Source organism: Ammospiza caudacuta, chromosome 1 (assembly GCF_027887145.1).
Source record: "Ammospiza caudacuta isolate bAmmCau1 chromosome 1, bAmmCau1.pri, whole genome shotgun sequence".
Lineage (NCBI taxonomy): Eukaryota > Metazoa > Chordata > Aves > Passeriformes > Passerellidae > Ammospiza > Ammospiza caudacuta.
This window is the reverse complement of record NC_080593.1, coordinates 25509637-25530988: the sequence shown is the minus strand read 5'-3', so window position 1 is coordinate 25530988 and position 21352 is coordinate 25509637. Positions and strand designations below refer to the sequence as shown.

At 41.2% G+C, this 21352-nt stretch overlaps 1 protein-coding gene across 4 annotated transcripts in view; it reads right to left on the bottom strand.

Annotated features, from left to right (window-relative positions):
• Nucleotides 1–21352, bottom strand: part of DYNC1I1 (dynein cytoplasmic 1 intermediate chain 1) — a 186439-nt gene that overhangs the window by 119584 nt on the left and 45503 nt on the right. The window lies entirely within an intron of this gene.

Here is a 21352-nt window from a genome sequence, read left to right as displayed (position 1 = left end):
TAAGCTATCATCTTTCTTCTGAAACAAAAACAAAGAACTGAAAACAAATCAAAGGGACCTACATAAAAAGCTGAGATGTTCAATACCTGATGATGATCACTAAGAAATCTGAAAGCTTGAGTATCTGATTAAACAGACAGGGAAAAATGACCCTTTGAACTTATAACCTACTGGGGGTGGTTTCTGCAGCAGTAACACCCCATTTAAACCCTGTGGCTACAGTACATCTGCGGTTCACTGGCTATAATTACAGCTTTAATACTGTAACTGTAGCAAACAAGTCCCATGGTGTATTAGACTAAACACACCAGGCATTTTGTCCTCTCGACTACAGCCTGTTTAACGGCATCTCAGGCTCCAGCACATAAGTCTGCTCTTGGCCACGCTCTCCCAAGCAGTTGAAGTTGGCCTGAACTAGTTCCAGAGCAACACCGATCCAGCCCAACTGGGCATTGGACAATTACTTGAGAATATCATTTAGGGTTGAAACTGATATTTATCTAGTGATTGAAATCAGTTGGGAACTCAGATACTGTTGTGTCAGCATTATGTCTTTCCTGGAGCCTTCGGCACTGTTGGTTTGGCTCCTTCCTACACTGGGCTGACGTGGCAGCTGAAGAAGCAGCACACTGAGTGTATTTGTTTGTGTTTTTTTATTATACTTCTCTCTTTGTCCTGGCCTCTCTCCTGAAAAAAAAAACAAACACAACTCACATCAGGAGAACCGAGCTCACTTTGACTATCCTTTCCTTTCCTTTTCAGAAGTCTGCCTGTGCTCCCCCCTTGCTGTGCACTGCAGGCAGGAGTCCAGCCCAGAGCCAGGGACTCACTTTGAGCCTCTTTTGTTGGACATGTTGCAATGTGCAGCCTCATCTCTGTGACTTCCTAAAGAGAAATTGGTGTCTACTTAGGATAAGTGACCTGGGGAAACCCTTTAAATGTGATGTTTCCCTCTGCCTTGACCAGCTGTCCTGGCTTTACCTCTGCTGTTAAGCACTGGCCAGTGGAGCTCCTGCTGCCATGTCTCATGATCCATATATGTAGATCCCTGTCATCTTCCCTTTACTGAGAGGTTTCATCCAGGCTGCCCTGTCCAGAGGACCAACTTTGAATATCTTGAATCTCCCTTAAATTCTGCACAGAAATAATTACTAGTAGCCATACCCTTATCCTGACCTTCAGAGTAAGAGGCAATTTTATTCTCCAAGTAGGATTTCACTTTTGCTTTCCTTCACAAATTACCATTTTTCCAGTTTTCTGATTATATCACTTGGTCAATGAAACTTCATGGTCCTGCCAACCACAGTTGGACATTTCTCTTACAGACTTATCTTTTTTTTTTTTCATCCTCTTTCAAAACTAATATTCAGTATTGTCTCCAACACAGCATATTTATCTAAATGCAGAGTGACCCTGCATACAAAGAAGACCTGACATTTTGCCTGTGAGGTGGAATTAGACACCAGTCTTCAAAGCAAGGCCCTTCCTTTGCTCCCCCTCCATCCATCCCTGAGCCTCTGTTCCTCTGTACCCCCTCTCTTTCACAGCTCCTCCCTTTTAACTGTCCTCTTCCATCACATAAAACACCTGCATCTGCATTCCCATTTCTTCACCTGGAAATGCCAGGCACTGCAGGAGGCATGCTGTTTACTCGTCTGTATGTCAAGTAAAAACTTCAAGTTCCTGGCCACAAAAAAACCCATGGTGAATATAAGGCAAGTATATTCTTATACTTGCCTTATAGAAAAAAAAAAAAAAGAGGTTTTTTTTGTTGTTGTTGTTTATTTGGTTTTATGTAGGAGAAACAGTAGATTTAATAAATTATCAACAGTACCTTACATCACAACCGGGATCTGGTGGGAGCTGTTTCGACCAGCTGCAGGTAGAGAGTGAATCAAAGGCAGCCACTTATTCCATCATACAACTACCAGCCAAAGCAGCCAAGGGCATTTCCTTAAAACACTGGAAGAGCGCTTGGCACTCAGTTTGGTCAAGGGAAAGAGCCTGCACATGAATATATAGATGCCCACTCTATATCCTCAAAATAATGCAGGTTAGAACTTTAAAAATAATATACTGCCTCTAATAATAATAGTAACAGTTCACAGGATTGTACGTACCTTTCAGCCCAGGTTATCAAAACACTTTACAAAGGCAGTTAAGTAAGTATCATTATATCTATTCTACTCTGACGTGACAATGACTTTGTGTCAGCTATAACTGAAGAACAATCCAATATCTGCCCATTATTCAGCTTCCCAAAATAACCTGCAGCTCCCTAAGCAGCTCTAACAGGAAAACAAAGTTACAAATGGGGCAACTGAATGATTCATCCAACAGCAAACTTCACAGTTTATTCTCCTAATAGACACAGCTACCACCTCATAGCACTCACACTGCAATAACGACAGCTTGTATGGACACAGAATCTTTCACCCTGGATGTTCACAGAGACCTGCACAAATTCTGCAGGAACATCTGAGAACTGCCACATGGCAGCACAACACAGCCACCTCTGGGAAGGAATGCAAGCAGCATACTGAAGCAGAAAATTAAAGAAAAAACCGACACAAACAATAGCTTTTTCTAAAGGAAATATGAAAAAGAGTATAAATTCTCAGTGTAGAAATATAGCAGAGCTCTTTTTGGTAGGAAACATGAAAGTTATAGTGAGACAATCAGTTAAAGAATTCAGGGGTTTCCTAAATAAACACAAAACCCAGGGCCCCAGCAGGTGGCCAAGTTTGATATTCAAATCTAACATTTTACATGTGGAGTTTTCATTAGGACAAGGTTACCACATGATGGACAATCTGTATATATTTGCAGATGTGGCATGCAGGGAAGTCAAACCTGGGCAAGGAGCATAATTCACAGCAATCTCTCTGCCCGAGAATAGCTGAAGGCAATGTCCAATCAAAGTACTGTCAGTGCAGCGCTCGGCGAATAAATGAGTTGCTTTGACAGGAAATTCCAACAGCAATTTTAATTCTGATCAGGCTTCAGGAAGTGGAAAGAATAAAAACACATCAATTATAGTGACAGGAAGTTTTAAATCACATGGCAAGCAGCTGCTGCCAAAGGACATGTCTGCCAGCTTTGTTAAGAAGTACGGTATTTTGGTGCGACCAAAATTTTACACCAAAGTTTTACAGGCTGACATCAGTCTCTAATTGCATGTTATCCCACTACAAGGGTAAGGAAAATGACACAGTGCAGACAGCACACCATCATTACAACAAATCAGAGAGATCACTTTTTTTTTAAATCCTGACCCAAACTGAGCGTATTTATAACAACTCCAGAACACACCAGCAGTAATGATATGGACCACAACACATCTACCTCAGTAAAGCAGGCAATCCCAGCAGCAAGGCAGAGCCCATCCTTCCCTGAGTCAGCCTCAGGCTGCAGAATGATCAGCACTTTAATCGTTTTACACGCACTGCCTTTTTTCATTAATCCATTTTGTAAACAGTGACCACTGCAAGGAATCAGTGGTGCACTGGGAGCAAGCCTGAAGTTTGCTACCAAGCCTGACATTTGTTGATGTTCCTACTGTATGTTGCAGGCCCAGAGTACCAAACACATTCCTTCAGTTATATGGGTGCTTTTTCATGTTCCCTGTGCAGTACCATGTAATATGAACAAATTCTAGGCTAGATTTCTCATCACAGAATCACAGTCACAGAATACCAAGGGTTTGAAGGGACCTCTGTAGATCATCCAGTGCACCTCCCCTGCCCAGACAGGGACACCTAGAGCAGGTTACACAGGAATGCAGCCAGGCAGAACCTACTAAGCTGGCCTGGGGATGGGATGGTGGGACTTGGGTGGACAGCAGGCAAAGATCTCAGGCCACATTGCTAATTTGCCTCTAGGGGAGCTTGCTCCAAATGGCTATCACTTCAGGAAAAGCCATTCAAATTGTTCTGGCCTCACTTTCCTGTACACTGAAGCTGTCTTATACAACACTGGGATGGAGAAGGGCATTAAAGTAATGTAAATGTGATTTATAGTCCAGCACAATGCTGTAAAGCAGCCCAGCTATACAGAGGACATAGAACACTCAAATAATATCTTGATCTCTGTTTCATCAGCAAATATTTTGTAATTGGCTTCAGCAAGCATTTCTGTGCTAGAGTCCAAGAAGGGAACTGCTACTGCTGCCTTCATGACACACATCTAGAGGAGGTTAGCAGGATGTGGCAGGGGCCATTCAAGGCAAAGTGACCAAAGAAGTGTGTTGAGCAGACAAACATTGATTGACCCATATCCTACATGGATAAGCGATTTATATCCCTCACAAATGAATTATACCCTCTGCTGTACAGCTTCCTGACTCAAGTAACTCCTGCTGTCCCTTCACTGAAATCACCAAGAGGAGCAAAGGGCTCAGAGCTGAAGACTGTTTCAGGGTGGGCAAGTATAGGACGCAAGAGCTGGCCATCAGAAATAGAAATGTTCATGAGGTTTGCTATTCACATGGACACAAACAGCACAGTACTCTCTAGAGCACTTTCTAAAATGCAGAAAGAAATAATCAAAAGTGACAGAATTATTTATGCAGATTTAGCAAAGGTCACCAAAAAGTGTGTCATTTTAACAATACTGGCAAGCTTTGTATAAAGTTTTGCTTTTCAAAGAGAATACTTTTCAGTGTAAAGACTACTGGAGGAAAGACTTAAACTAACTCTACATAAAATTTTTCATTATGCCTTTGGAAACTGTGAATATTGGATTCCAAAACAAAGGGAAAAAAACCTGTCAAGATAAGACATGATATATCTTTTTATTTCATTTTAACTTCTACTTAAATAGTAAAAGAAGCTAAAACATTAAAGTACTCATAGCTTCCTGCATAATTATCCACATTCAGATTTCTCCTCAGGAGAGATTCTGTGGGCTTTCATCCAGGGATTTTGAAGCATTTAAGGGAGATAGAGGAGCAAAATCTTGTATTTCTTCTGAAGGAAATATGGTATAATTTTCTTATGGTTTTAAGCATGTTCCATGCACGGACAATCTGGCCTGAAGCCAGAGACAAGGAAAAGTACAGGCAAACTTATTAAATGTCCATTATTTTTGCATGTCTGTTTCTATTAGTTTTTATCTTTGTAAGATTCTCTTCATATTCTGGCAGAATCAGTGTTTCCAATCCAAAGAATACTTAAGGATATCCATGGTGTATCTTACTAATAGTCCACATTTTTCATCAAAATGATCCTATTTCACCCTAAAATGACATCAGTCTCTGCACACAAAGATTAATGGTGAACATGGTGGTACTAAAGGGTGGATGATGAGACTTGATGATCTTAAAGACTTTTTCCAATCTTAACAATTCCATGATTCTATGATTTGTATATACAGATTTGTGTATTCTATGATTTGTATGTACAATACCTGCTAATGAGCACTTTGGCTCAAAATCCCCTTGTGCTTCAATAGTTACCTTAAATAGGCAAAAGAATAAGAGAGATGAAACAGGCAGAGATTTCCTGTTTCTATTCTCCACTACTGTCCTGCCAACAGTTAGGAATGTATGTGTACAGACCTGCTTCCAAAATCCAGCAATGGCCTTAGACATCCAGAATTTTCTCACTTAGGTCACCTAGAAGAGCACCTTGAAAGACAAGCGTCCTATGGCACACCCTTGGATGTGTGCTTGGCTACCCTGACTTCCTATCAAAATGGTCTTAGCAGCGCCACTTTCCACAACACTCTTGTTCTGCATAAAGGGCTGGGGCAGGCACTGTTGCACTTCAGCTGAGCTGAAAGGCCCCCTTTTCCACCCTAAGATCATTCTTCAAGCCTCTGTTTCTGTGGCACTTTCACATGCCAATAAAACCTGCTACAAATCAAATCTTCATGCATCTTCATCCTTTGTTAATTGGCCACTTTGTGCAACATACCTACAAACCATGGGAAAAACAACCTTGGGTTTCTGTCATTTGACTTCTTTCCTGCTTGATTTCCTCTCTATTTTTTAACATTAAGACTGCAACCAGCACCAGGACTCCTACACTTTCTTAGGCCCTGCCTTTCTGCTTCAAAGGACCCACAGGTTCACTGTCAGACTGTCAGTGTTCACAGGCTGATGAAACACCAACAGCATGTCACAGCTGTACACAGCTCAGCCCTTGTAGTCCCAAACTCTAATTCTTCTCAGGTTTCTTCCCCTTTGTCCCCAAAAGTCCTTATCAAAAGTAACTGCAGGAACAAAGGGTACTAGTTAAACATAATGTTGTTTTAGAGCTGGAGATCACAGGAATATAAACTAATGCCGAACAGCTTGACCACTTGATAACATTAACCAAAGGCAAAGAGCAGCACTGATTTACCAGGAGGTGAGTTACAGAGGCTTTGATGTCCTGACTGATACTGCATACTAAAGTGCATGGCCCCATGATGTATGATAAAATTATTCATTTTTACAGCTGTGTGATGCTCCCTTCGTGTGGCTCAGCCTTATGTCTGGAGAAAGTTCCACATCACGAGGCACAGGGTGGCAGTTCTGAGACTGCCACCTTCACACTCACACTAAATAGAAGTTATTCCGGTTTACACTGCACAGAATCTAGTCCATCAGCTGACAACAGAGCCCCAGGGACAGGACATGACACTCAGCTGCTGGCACATTTAGTCCCAGAGCTCCCTGTACTAACCAACAGAAGATTTACCTTCCCTGAAGGGTACATTGCAGCTTTGCTCTAACGAACAAAGCTTCACTGGAGACTGCAGCCAGAGCATCTGGAATCAGGAGCAATGCAATAAGATGACTCATTAGTCCGTGGTCAGATTTTTTCCCATGTAGGACAGTCAGCTCCTCATATCCTTTCCTTCTGTTACCTCCAGGAGCATCCTGTTAATTTCTGAGGAAAATCCAATATGTCTTTGTGGTTTTCAGGACTTCCTCCACTTTCTTCCAATTATTTCTTCATTTAATTCCTTTTCATTTCTTCATTCTTTACAATTTCATATTTATCCACGTTCTTTTTCTGTTCATCATGCTTTGTTTTTCCATGCCTAACATCAGGAAGTATTCTTCAGCTTTTGATGCTCCTTCATCTCTTCAGTTCTTTGTCATTACACCAAATGCCAAATGTCACATTTTTCACCATTTTCTCTAAAGGCTTTTTCTGATGTAGTTTATGACTGCTCCTCTCCAGTACCATTTTATTCCTTCATCAGGTGGGAAAAACAGATATGGTGATTTACTGTTGTTATTACTATTGGCTAAACCTTAGAAAACTGTGTTAAAGATCACTGGTGGATTCAACACTGAGATCTCCCTCCCAAGAGAACAGTCTCATCTCCAGGTAACCACTGACTATTTGTTTTCCAGCTGATACACTCATACTCCTGGAAATCCCCTTCTTCTTTCTTAGCCACCTTCCAATGAGATTGTATAGAAGGCTCTGCCAACCTCAGAGAGTTGATAGAAAAAAGTAACCAGTTTCCTATCCAATGCCTCATAACTATTAGAACAAGACACATTATTTATGAAGATGCCTTTCAACATTCATCTCAGTTTTCAAGTCCCTGCAAAACCACTGGAAGTCTGTAGCCTCCTTTGCAGACACTTCTCCAGGGACCATGCTACTCCCTGTAGAGATGTGAGTTGCTCCTAAGTCCTGTTCCTCTGGTCCAAGACATCTTGCTTCATTCGTTCCTTCCCTGAGGAACTTGTTCAAGATTCTTGCACAACTGAGATCTCACCATCCAAAGAACCACAAAAATACAGCTCTGTCTTCCAGTCTGGCCACACCCAGAGTGAGGATTTTGAAAAGAAAGTGCTTTTCAAAATGAAGAGCCTACCTCTTTTAGCACGAACTTACTTCTGGACAGAAGAAATACTGATTGACAGCTTGCAGGAAAAGGACACAGGTCACTGCCCTTTTTAGAGACCCTGAATGAAAGCCCTAACACACAAGAGATGCAGAAGACTAAAATTCCACTAACTCTAACCAGCCATGGGAATGACCCAGCTTGTTGCAGTGTCTCAGCATGTCTCATAAAATGCACTGAAACATTTGCTAACGAGGCTATCTGCGTGTTATTGTTCATTTTTATTACAGCAGCACTAGGAGTGCCCATCAATACCAGGACCTTGTGCCTGGTACAGATGTCAGTGTGTTAACCAAAGGAGAACACATCATTCAACTTTCTACCCCCAACAGAAGCAGTCAAATAACAAGACCCTTTCATGTCAGTGTGTCATTTGTACAGACAAATGCTCAGCAGCATGGGTCATAAAAGCTAGCCCACAAGGACTGCTTCAAGGGGGAAAAAAGATTCTTAAATTTAAGATTCATATCTATGCATTCATGCCTGTGCATTTAACCATATAAAGAATTCACTTAAGTGTAAGAGACCTGCTTTTAAAAACTTCACCACTGTGTCATACCATGGAAACTACCTCAGGGCTACTAGGAAGGGGGTTCAAACATCCCTCTTATAAAACACATCATTATGCATTAGAGGAAACTTCATTCAACAGAGAAGAATGGCACACCAGCTGGAGGTGAACACCATAAAACACATAAAGTTTTAATTAAATTCATTAAAAATTCTTTGTCTCTCACTGTGTTTGGAGGCAGATAGAACCCTTTAACAATGGCCAGCATACAATCACGTTTGTCAAAACTAATAATAATACAAAAGCATTTGCTTACCCTGGGACATTTTGAAAAAGTTTGAGTAACTGTATTATTTTTAATATGGGACATTTATAAATTATTGCAAGATGTGGCCAGTATTGGAGCAGAGTTGCTGTTTCTATTGTTCTTTGGATTGATAAAAGGTGTTGGTAATAAAATGCACATTTTTAGCAGTTGCCAAAGTGAATCAACCTGGAATACAGGGAAGAAGCATATTTTCCCCTTAAAACACACACACACACATATATTTAATATATATCTTTAGTAGGGCCTGTTGCAACGAAACAAAGGGCAATAGCTTTAAACTAAAAGATATAAGGAAAAGTTTTGTCTCAATGAGAATGGTAAAACAGTGGTGCAGGTTGCCCAGAGAGGTGGCAGATGCCCCATCCCCAACCATTCAAGGTCAGGTTGCACAGGGTTCTAAGCACCCTGATCTAATTCAAAACATCCCATTGCAGAGGGGTTGGATTAAATGACATTTAATGGTCCCTTCCAACCCAAACTATTCTATTACATATCAACACATTTTCATGATCAGTATTTCTTTACAGCATGTTTTCTATATTCTGTACTGATAGGTATGAAAAATAAACACATTTCCTGCCCTTCAGAGCTTGTAGTCCATCAGCAAAATGGGATACAACAAATGAAAGTAACAGCACCAGATCCCCTCTTGCAAACACATACATGCCTGATATCAGACAATCAAACATGTCAGAGGATAATGATGAGCACAGAACATGCATAAATATTTGCAGGATTTAGCCTGCTAACCAGGGTAAAAGCAAATAGCTATTTGGTTGCCTGGCCCTTATGTAAATACTTTGTTTTTCAAAGCTGGAAGGCCTAGCTAAATACTTTTTTATTTAATCAAATACAAATAAAATGATTCTACAATGTACTGAAGGGCTTCACATGATGAGTCAGTGACAATGTCAGCTATTTAGGCTCATGGCAAGCACTTCACTTGGTCCCAGTCCAGGTCCCATTTCAGTCAGCGGGAGTCTTTTCCCTGATTGCAACATGAGCCTTTGTTACTAAATTATCTCAAGCTGATGAACTGTGAAACAGAAAAGGTACTTTTACTAACCTTTTCTAATCCAGATTCATTAAGGATAATCACTAACTAGTACTAACTAATTCACTAATTAGATCTGAAAACATCCTCACTGCATAGCTAATACCTAGGGGTTGGGCACTCATTTTTTATACTTCATCAGGACACTCTGATGCAAGAAATATCACAGGTCAAGTGAACAGTCTGACAACCTATGTGATACAGTTAAAAGGGATGAAAGAAAAGATGAAAGGATATATTCCCCATCCTACAGCTCAGTAAACAAAGCTGTGGTTTTGTCCATTTTACAGTCATGGTGCTATAATTTCCAGATCTAGGTATGTATCCACTTGATGCTCAACACTGTTTGGGGGAAGGAATTTGATGGGCTTTACTGTACAGAAAAACCCTTGAGCAAAATGGGGCAGAAACATGCATTTGAGGAACTACACAATATGAAAACAAGACTGATGCATCAAAATAAATGTTAGCACATAAAGCGTAGTATTGAGTCTACACAATAAAGTCCTCTGAATAGTATGAAAACACTACTTAATTGAAGATATAAAAGAGCAAAGTAATTTTTCTATTTTTTCTTGATACTATTGCCTTTATCAGCTGGGAAAGAGCTGCCCTCAGTTACATAGGTTACAGGGGAAAATAAGGTGCCTGCTTTTTCACTATTCTTTCACAGAGGCCTAAGAAGCCACTTCAAAGGGCAATACATAAGAGATGAAGGAGCTCAAGAAAAGAAATAGCAATAACAGCAGTTCCAAAACTGTTTCAAGAGATGACAGTAAAATAATTCATAATGCAGTTGCCCATATTCCCATCACAAAGTGGTTGGAATTACCTAAATCATCTAAAAATTTAGGTTATAATTTGAATGTGTTGGTTAAGTCCAGTAAGCAGTGAAGAAAGGCACAAATAGAAGATAATTTTTTCCAGTGTTATGATAAATACAATAGATAGGATAAATTGCCTTCTGGGAGGTTCTGTGTCACTCTTTTGAGTATGGAAATTTACACAAACAGGTCTGGCCCCTCAAGGCAGAGCTATTGCCTGTGACTGCACTGGACTCCTGAAGTATCTCAACAAGGATGCAACTACCTAGCTTGGGTACTGGCACTAGTCATGCTGCCAGATCAGACAGCTCTGTGACAGCTAAAAATCCTAGTAAATTAGGCTGTTGTGAATTCACTTAGCTCATGTTTAAGCTTTCAGCGGTCTGTACTGTGGGAAATGAAGAGATGGGTCTATGTCTCTGCATTGATTGTAACTCAGTTTGTGACTTGCTCTGAATTACACATACAGATTGTAATAAAGATAAGACTCCTGAGATTTACACCATTGCTTTGAGCCCAAGGGTATCACTTGGCAGGCAGTGAGACTTGTAGTGGTCAGCTTTATGTGTGCACCTACAAACCTCTGTAATCTACATATAAACAAGTCTCTGTAAATCTACATATAAATCTAGATATACAGATAGGTAATACATTATGTAAACATTGTATCTATAGCTGTACTTATAACTAAATATTTTAAAAAACTATATAAATGTATCTGCAAGTTTTAAACATGCATAGACTAGAGACAATAAGAGGAAAGAGAGACCAGATTAATCTCCTGTTCACTCTCTGCCTCCATCCTGTTACAAACTAGGAATGGCAGAAGAGATGTTTCCCAAGCACACTGTGTAATGGTGCACTTGTGCCTGCACACTCCACCCTAAATCTGTCCAAGGCATTCTTGAAAACGGAAGCTCACTGTTCACTAGACACCTTTTCATGATTGCACAAATGAGAACCAGATGTAAATTTGTTATATCTTTACTTAAACAGCAGCTCCCTGCCTACTTGGAAATCCTGAACCCAAGCTTACTGCAGTACCCAATCTAGCAAAGAAGAAAAGGCAGAGATAAGAGATGCTTATTCCTGATCAGTACGAACTGGGAGCATGTTACAGCATGCCCAGCTGACATCTGGACCAAATTAACTATTCCACTGCTCTGGAAACTTGGGCACAGACTGAAGGACAGTCTGGGCTACGTCCATGTCCCCCTCACAAGACTGTGCTGGGTTCAGCTCTTTTGGCCTCAATTATCCCCCCACGTGAATGCCAGCCTGTCTCATGTCACAGGTAAGAAGTCAGTGAAACACATGCAGGAGGAGTTTGTGCTGTCTCATTGTGTAAGATGCTGTGTTCTCAACCTGCACATTATCTGTGATGCAATACCAGCACACAGAGAACTCTTCACGCAGCCACAAGTGAGATCTTTAGTGCTTTCTGTGTTTCACAGCAGATGAGTGCTGTTTTGCGTGTGCTGTTGCTGAGTAATGGGTGCCTAGGAGAGAAGAGTGAACATCTGAGTGAAGATGACAAGAAAGAAAATATGAAATAACCATGATTAACGGTTAAAATTTCAAAAATTCTCCTGTTGTGCAGCTGGGGCAAGACCTTCAAAGAAGTTCAGCTCCAAACCAAGCAGTGGATTCTGAGAGTCCTCAAAACCCAGCAGCTGCTACTGAGATCAGTGAGTCTATTCATAAGTGCAGGGATCTGCTTGTGCCAATCACAGAGGAGCTGAACCCACACTGAGCTTGGATGTAGCAAACTTCACAACACAATTGGGGTGAGGAAAAAAAAAGGAGTATCCACAGCAACAACATGCAATTATAGACTTAAAATAAGTGTGAAGCTTCGTGGCTCAAGCTCAACACATTTCAGAAAAATAATGATTATGTTTTCACTTCCAGTGTGCTTTAAGTAGGGTATTAGCTTGCAGGAAGAGAGAGGTCTGGTTTGGAGGTTTATGGTTAGGACATACATCTGAAGTAATTGTGGCTCAGAGTGAATACATGCTAAGTTTATTTTAAATAAGATAGATGGGCAAGTGACAGCCAGGGTCTGGTTGAAAAGTGACATTATTTGTGGAGACAGTCTATTGTATTGCAGCAAAAGAGAATTCCATCTTCTATTAATAGTGGCCAGTGGGAATTCATGCTGAGACTTTTACTTTACTGACATATCCATTTCATTAAAGGTTTCTTCACCCAGATCCTTTCTTCAGTTTTCAGAGTAACTCTTTTGAGCGAGCAAGCAAAAGGATTCTCTGGAAAGGATCCAGCTGCTACCGATTTTGAGCAGGGATTCTCAAATATTACATACAGATGAGATCTACGGTTTGCCTTTACACTAAGTATAGCAGGACTTTACATGACCCTGGAGCAGCTCTTGGGGATAGAAGGGGGCCCCGGGGTGCCATGGAGGGCTCTGCACAGGTGCTCAGGTCAGAGTGTGGGGACACACCTGGGGAACAAAGACCCAGCTTGGGGCGCATCCCCATTCATCCCCAAGGCAGGCAGTCATGTGGGGTGTGCCAAATGCTCCACTCCAGCCAGCCCAGGCACTTGGCTCCCTCTCCAGTTAGTCTGAGGGCAAGCAGCTGACACTGTTCTATCCAAGGCAGGTGGCCTCTCCTATGGAAATGAGCCAATTAAAGGAGACTATAGAGGGGCACAATTAGCCAGCTTCTCAGGCTCAGGCTCAGCTATAGAATTGAAGATAGAGAGGTGCTGAACAGGAGAACTTTCAGCTGTGTAATTTTTGACCCAGTACATTAGTGCTGTGGGTTAAAACAGAGGAGGGGATTTTGGCACGTGAATCTTTTTCATCTCTTAGAGTCCAAGTGCCAAGGATCAAACTGAGAAGTGTGAAGTAACCAAGCCGTTTTCTGTACATCTTTTTAACACCACTAATGAAGGCCTTTCCACATTATGGCCTGTGTCTATTCCAGCCCTGATTTTGTATCTACTTACAGGATTAGAAAGATTAAGGGCTAATTAGAGCACTGAGGATTAATAACTGCTACTTCTACAATGCACATTTTTCTTAATCTTGTCTTAAATTCTAGTGGAGATTGGTCCACGTTACAAAGCCAGAATTTGCCAAAGGTTACTAAAGACATAATAGAAGGTGCTGGGTATTATTCTTGTATATACTGAATAGGCATCACCCATTAGTCTAAAGAAGGAATTACAGGAATGGCAGGAAAAAGCGTGCTTTGTTTCTGAAGAAAACAAAAAGGCATGTCTTCATTGTTCTGTTGGAAGCACTGTTAACCCAAATTTCACCCTTTTTACATTTTCAGGTCTGGACCTTCTCATTTGAGCATTGTAATATGTATACACACTGCTAATTCAAAGAATATTCAAACACTGCTGAAATGATACATAAAGTGATAACTAGGAACATATGAAAAAAAAATTGGCCACTGTCATTCCACTGACTGTTGACTGGGGAAATCATGGTGCTGTTCATTAGTGGGACAATTTCCTTGTTCTCATGTTAAAGCTATGTTACAACATACTAATAGTCATATATTTGCAAATAAGTTTAGAAATATTTTGTTGCTTGAGGGGAACATTTAACAAATCAGCTCAATACAGCAGTTGTTCATGTGTAAAACACGGCCAGGATCTTTTGCAGAGAAGAAAGACTTAGAGGAAGGTTTTCATTTCCAGCCAACAAAGAATTCAATTTGCATACAGGTGTTACAGGGCTTCTCTCTGAATTCATGGATCACTGCTGGTTTCAGATGTCAGGACACAGAGATGGGTCAAAGGCACTGTGAGATGACTTGCAGCTAGTTAAAGGAGTCTGAGGTCAGGGCTCTTAACATCAGCTCTCTTGTTTTCCATCAAGCAACACCAGATGTACCAGGATCTTATTCAATCACATTATTTCCCACTGCAACTAAAGGAGCAGACTGGTTTCCACACAAGGAGACTGACTACAATGCTTTTGGGATTATTCTAGGAGAGAACAGCTTCCCATTTCTTGGGTGGAGGATGGAATCCACCTGGTTAAAAGCACAAAGACCCATGAGGATCAAGAAGGGGCAAGGAAGGTTGGTACAGCATGGTCCTTCCCCATGATGTCTGCAAAGGCTCTGAAGCAGTGTTGTTTCCATGCACAGAACAAAATTGCACAACACTCCCCTCCTAGGCAGCACAGGCCAAAAACTGGTTCCTTGTCTCACCAAGAAGGCAGTTAAGCTTTGGTTTGTTCCTCATCTTTTGTTGCCTGAATGGTTTAGAGAAGGCATGGTTCAGCTGTGACAGGGTCTGTTGTTCTCTCCCCACCCTCATAAAGAATTCCCAGATATGCTTTCTTGGCTGGCATTTAATGCGGGAGCACCTTGTGCAAAAGAAACCAGAGTCTGCAAAAGGTCAGGGACACTTTGGAGCAGGGAACTCCTGTGTGGGTATGCCTGGTTTTCAGGAGAGCTGCCCAAAATTTTGTTAAGATTGTGGAGCAGCTGCAAAGAGGTAAGTAACTTGATCCCTGTGTAATGAAATGATCAAGAAAAAGTCCAAGATCTCTAAAGAGTTTTCCTTCTTCAGACCTCCAACTGTCTGTGACTAGAGGCAATCTTTCTGCTAAACCAGTTCTTAGTAGATAATTCCCTGAGAATTACTGATGCTTAATAAATTGTCAGATCTGCTTGTTCAAAACAGTTTAGCACTAAAAGGGCTCTCTGCATAAGACTATCTGAGAATCATCTTGAGAAAAGCCCTTTTCCAGAAGTCTTTAGAGAAAACCTGGAAGGAGAAACAGGGAAGGGAGCAAATACTGAAGCAATGACTGCTGATTAATATACTGTTAGGCCACCTTTTACAAAGGGACTGGCACTGCCTTGTTGAAATCCTGTTTGAGCCAAAGTCTGCTACATATTTTACGAAAACAGACATTTGATGTCCCTTTCTGCACTCAAACACCAAAGTATCCATGACCAGACTGTGGCCTCTTCATTCTTCCTCCTAGAAGAAATCCTCACAAGTGTCAAATACATTTTTCTGCACAACAGAAACCAAAGAAACTAATTTCTAAAGCCTAGTCCTTATTCTAATTCTGCACCACATAAAATTACCATGAGCCAGGTGGTGAAGAAAGCCTTCAGAGGTATACATCCAATGTCTGTATCTGGTGAGAAGTGGAATACAGACCCAACACACCTGGTAGCTGCCTGTTGTGGCTGGTCTGGAATACATGTACCTTAACAAATTGTACTTCACTCATTGTACTTCGAAAGGGACTGATAATAACAAGGGTTTGCACCTGATTTCACCAGTGTATTATTGCTCTGAATACCTAAGCTTTTCAACATTTCTAAATAATATAATTTTTACCCCAATTTCTGTATAATGCCTTGGTCTCTTCTCACACTTCTTTCACCAGCACTTGCATTCACACATCTCAGTCATACATACAACTCAAGCACCTTCTGTCAAATATAATTCTTGCCTCAGGCAAAAGATCAGACGGGTGTTTTCCCGCAGGTCTCTCCGGCATTCCCGCATCCCTCCCTGCCGGCATTCCTCAGGCACGGCGCTTCACCGCTGCACCACCAGAGAGCGCTGCCTGAATGCCTTTGAAAGATTTTTATGTCAAAACTAAATTAAAAAAAAATAAATTAAAATCCACCTTGAAAAGCTTTTTATTTAGAAAAGGTGATGCACTTGTGACAGGAAGAAAGAGGAATTATTGAAAGACTGCTATATAATGCAATGCCTCAAATCTTTGCACTGTTTCATTCTAGTCCCTTCCAATCTTGTACAGTCTGGTACAACAGTAAAAAATTAAGCTTTTTTGATTTACAAAAAAAGCCATCTTGAATCAGAGTTCTTATGCCAGCTATTGAGATCCACAGTACAACTCTGATGGACTGCAGTCTGAGAAGAAAAGGCAAACTGGAGTTTTATATATCTTTATAACTAGTAACACTTAGCAATACATGGTACTGCTTAGGATGGAGCATAGTATTTTACAAAGTTACAAAACATTATTACAAAATTAGTGCCCATTAGTACAAATCCTAAGGCTCTGTTTCTTTAAAAAAAGTTTCTCTGCTTTAACACTGATTCATCCTTAGGTCATCTTCTCTTTTTAATAGTGATTTCCATCTTAGTTTTGCTTTTCAGCATCTCCTTTTGTTTACCTCAGAAGGCCTTTGCTTTCCCCCTAGTTATGTCCAATTTCCATCACACAATATCATGGATCCTGACACACATGTTGCATGCATGGTAATGCACAAATGTGCATCTGCATTTCCCATTAAATGAGGCATTCAAAGCTATTCTTGGGTCCAGACTTGTCCTGTTGAGACTGGAGCTGAGCTTACAATTTTCTGGAAGGGAAAATCCAAAGTAAGCTCTTTAACTTAAACCCCAGCTTCTGATCCACGAGCTCCAGCCAGATTGCCCATGGGAAAGCTCAAGTATGATCTCAGTTCTGGGACTGGCTTTTCCAAAGCACAGCATGCATCCACAAAGCCAGAGCTGAGCTACAGTCAGGCACAGCAAGGCACAGAAGGACTGGGGTGGAGTTTGCTGGGCTAGAGGGCTGCTGCACAGCATCCTAAAGCATGTACAGAGACAGATCTCCCCACCGATTAAACCTGGAAATCTTGGACCTTGACAATCAAAGTATAAATAGAATTAAAGTATAAATAAAATCCATAATATCTACAGATTTTATCATGGAAAAGATAAAATTCCAGAGGTCTGACTTGCTTTCACAGCATTGGAGCTTGTCAGTCCTAGTCACAGATAACTCCAATCCAATTACCAAAACTCAAAGTAGGCCAGAGGCCTCACATATGCCAATGTAGCACTCTGTAAGACATACCCATTTTACTCCATAATGACAAACCTAAATCAATATGGCTATAAAGAGCTCTCTTACCAAGTCTGGCAGTGAAGAACTAGTCAATGCAGTCTGTGGCACCCGCAGAATTTTGGTTCACCCTACAGAAGACACTTAACATTTGGTATCACACACAGACAGGCTCATGTGTCTCATGAGCCTGACTGAGAGAATTCCCCTCTCCTCCCTCACTGCTTTACAAAGGGCAACTTTCAGGAACCTCAGTTCAGAGAATTACACTGTCAGTCACACACAGAACCCAACCCAGCCTCTGGAGCTCCACCTCCATTTTGCCACTTCATTCCAGCCTACTTCCAGATGGAGTAGAGAGGTTTCTTTTTTTCTCTAATAGTCAAAATACCCTTAGTGTTTAAAAAGCTAGATAAACAGATGGATCACAGGTCTCATTGTGTTCTTTGCCAGAATTGGGCTACATTTGTGAGGCAGGATGAGGTTACCCTGCTCAGGAGGTGAGTATGGCAGATCATTTGTTTTCCCCCCATCTGCTGAAGGTGATGAACTGATGAAGTGCACATGACTTCCATTGTTTTAGAAAGCCAGATCTTCTCTTGTACACAGAACCTACTCTTTCAGGAATGCATTTCTGACTAACCTATTTGCAGTGACAGTCTATCAAGGCAGAATGTGAGAACATTTAATTTTATTGATGAAGCAGTTTCTACTTTGCAAAAGAGGAATAACCACTCTCCTGACACTGGACAGCAAAGCCAGAAAGATCACAGAATTTGTCCTTCTTACAGCCCTCAGTTTCTGAGGGGACCTAGATCAGAAGAGTACCTCCCTTCTCTGAGATTTTACCTCCTGGCCCATTAAAGAGCAGAACAGTAAGCTGGAGATGAGGCAGGCATCTAGCAGAGCCTGAATGTGCACACTGTTTTCCTGTTGGAAAAGGTGGACTGCAGGCAGTCACGCAGAACTCAGTCCACTGCTGCACCCATCCTGGGTGAGGGACCCATTCTGGCCTTACCAGAGGCTAGGCCATGGCTTTTCTGTTTTCTTCTAGGTGCACTTTTAAGAAACAACAGGTCTGCAGTGCTTTGGAGGGTCCAACCACTGAAGGCTACATGGGGCTGCCACTCCTGAAGTGATGTGAGAGCCACTGCACAGTGAAAGAAGTGTGTCAGAGAACTCTCAAAAATTATTTGGCATGGCCTAGGTCTTAATCAACTCCAGAATGGAAAAACAGCGCTAGTAAAATGTCTCTCAATGCCTACAAATACCTAAATTCAAGTTCAATTATAGCAGGAGGAAGGGGAAAATAAAGAGCATGATTTTTTCTCAGGCTCCAGAGCCAAGATCTGTGTGTTTTTGAAGTCATCTTGCAAGGAAGAAAAGAAAAGGCTGAAGCTGACTGTGACCTAAATAAAGCAAAAGAATTAAATTCTTCTGATCAAAGGATTGAATGATACATATACACATCTCCCTAAATAATAGAGTTGGTAGGAGAAATGACATGTCATTATTCCTCTGAAATAAGGCAAATTACTTGCTCTGAAAAGAGGAGTTAATCTGTTTTTTATACAATGATGAATAATGCCACACTATTTCTTCTAAAATTAGCAGCTGACAAGCTGAGACTTCAGTGCACATAGCATCTGGCTCTCTGGCACCACTTGGACTTACCAGAGTGAACCCTTCCCTTTCCAGTTTTATTAGGTTTGGTGGGCAATAGCCATTACCACAAAAAACACACAGAGAGCTCCAGAACAGCAGTAGGTTTAAAGTACCTCAGAGTTTCTTTCTTGCTCTATAGAGAAGCAAATGCAGAAAATCTGATGAGGATATTTTGAAAAGGCTCAAGAACTTTGAATGGAGTCAAAGTTCTCATTTCACCCATCTTTTCAATCAGCTATACCCTTCATTAGTTGTCTTCCAAACAAGAAGCCAAGTGTGGGACAATCTCATCCTAAAATTCTGCATTTTGACATTTCCAATATTTAAGGCAGTCAGTGAAAAGTGAATTCCAAACACTGAAGCCAGACTCATCCAAGTTTCTTGTTTTCTATTCTCAAACTCTAAGGCTTCAGATGCTAAATAACTGAGCCCATAGCCATAGTAATGGCTGAACAATTTATCTTGAAAAGATAATGGCTATATTTTATCACATGAATGCATAGAAACAGTGTAGAGACTTCTTCTCTAAGCTGCTCTCCTGAGGAATCTCTCTCTTCTGTTCATGTTTAGACTGACAGTATGAAGGGCTCAGCATTGGGAGGCCAAAATCACGGTGCTTATTTACCCCCTAGAGAATTTCCAGTTAAATAGTCTCTCAACAGAATAGCCAAACTTTCCTGAATCTCCTTTGCTGATGCACAGCCATAATCATATCCAAGATACATGCAGAGAATTCCCCAGTAGCAGATTGGAAAGGAAATGTAAGTTACACTTTCTCTCCCTCACACATCTGAAGTAAGATATTGGGTGATATTTCCTTTGGGTGATATTTCCTTTGTATTTTAATATGTAAAACACCACTGCTGTTGATGTTTTCCTTGGCTGTGATGACAGAGAATAGGAAATATAACAAATCCAGTCACCAAACCCACATACTTGACCCCTTCCATCACAGTTTTGGCTCAGGCAGCTAAAAGTGCATGATGTTTTATGTTTGCACTTATCTTCTTTCACACAAATGAACGAACAAGTGACCTTCCTCTGTGCTGGGAGGACCAATTCAAACCACACTGCCTCCCTGCTCATTGCCATGACTGCCAGGCTCCATGGCATCACACTGCTGTTTGGAGTTTTTTCCTTGCGGGGTTGGAGATAGTCCTTTTGTCTAGCAAGAAAAAGATTTTGTAATAGTTGAAGAGCTCATTGGGAAAAAATCAAGATTTTACTGAAAGAAGATGCTTCCTTAAGTGAGCCTGTCCTTTTCATTCCAGCCTACTTCCAGATGGAGTAGAGAGCTTATTTTTCTTTTTTCTGTAATAGTCAAAGGCAGGTCAGCTCATATGAGTGCTAGAGTCATAGGTCTAAGGGAGGCAAACACAAAGCCATGTCTTAAATTCCCCATATCCATGGGTTCTTGCATTGGATAAAGGCCACGTGCCAGAGAGGAAGGACACCCTCTCCATCTGATCTAACAATGAACTCATGATAATGCTCCAGGGTAGAGCATCAACTGGTCCTCAGCAAAGAAGACAAAGACTCAGGGGCAAAACCCATTTTCTCGAGGCTTCAGCAGCCCACAGAGAAACAAGCAGAGATGAGCTGGACTGACCCAGGGAGGCTTCTGAGACTGCTTCTCCCTATGAGCAGGCAAAGCTCTCTGGACACACTGCTCAAGGAGTATCATCCCAGCAAAAGAGCTGTCTGTGTTTGAAGGCACTATTTCTGACCACAGAGAACCAAGGTTGTTCTCCAGAAAAGCACAATCTGAGCAGCCAGCTCAGCAGTTTCTATTTCTGCTTCCTAAGGCAGACCTGGTTACCCAGTTATAAAAAACCCCAGCAACAACTGGCTACATTTATCACTCTATTTTCCCTGACAGTACCTTACATTTAGACAGATTTACCACCACCACCACCACCTTCTGAACCTACTTGAGTATTTTTCTTCTCTGAATAAGGCCTGGTAAAGTTCTACATTATCTTCTGCAGAAAATTACTCAGTTGTTGAACTTTTCTTGATCCTTCATTATAAACAGCAAAAATTATGTCAAGACTGCTATGAGTTTTTCCTCTTCTATCTGCTTTGTTCTAGTGCACAGGAAACATCAGGCTAATGTGCTGTTTTGCAATCAGTTTAAATGGTTCCACTGACCTGCAATCAGCATTCTGCAGTACAACAATGGCAGATCAGCAAACCTCTGCCACTCTGTGTATTTATTCATCAACAAGAGAGCCAAAAAGCCAACAAACAGCTCCATGAGTACAGATGCCAGCATGATGTCAGCAGA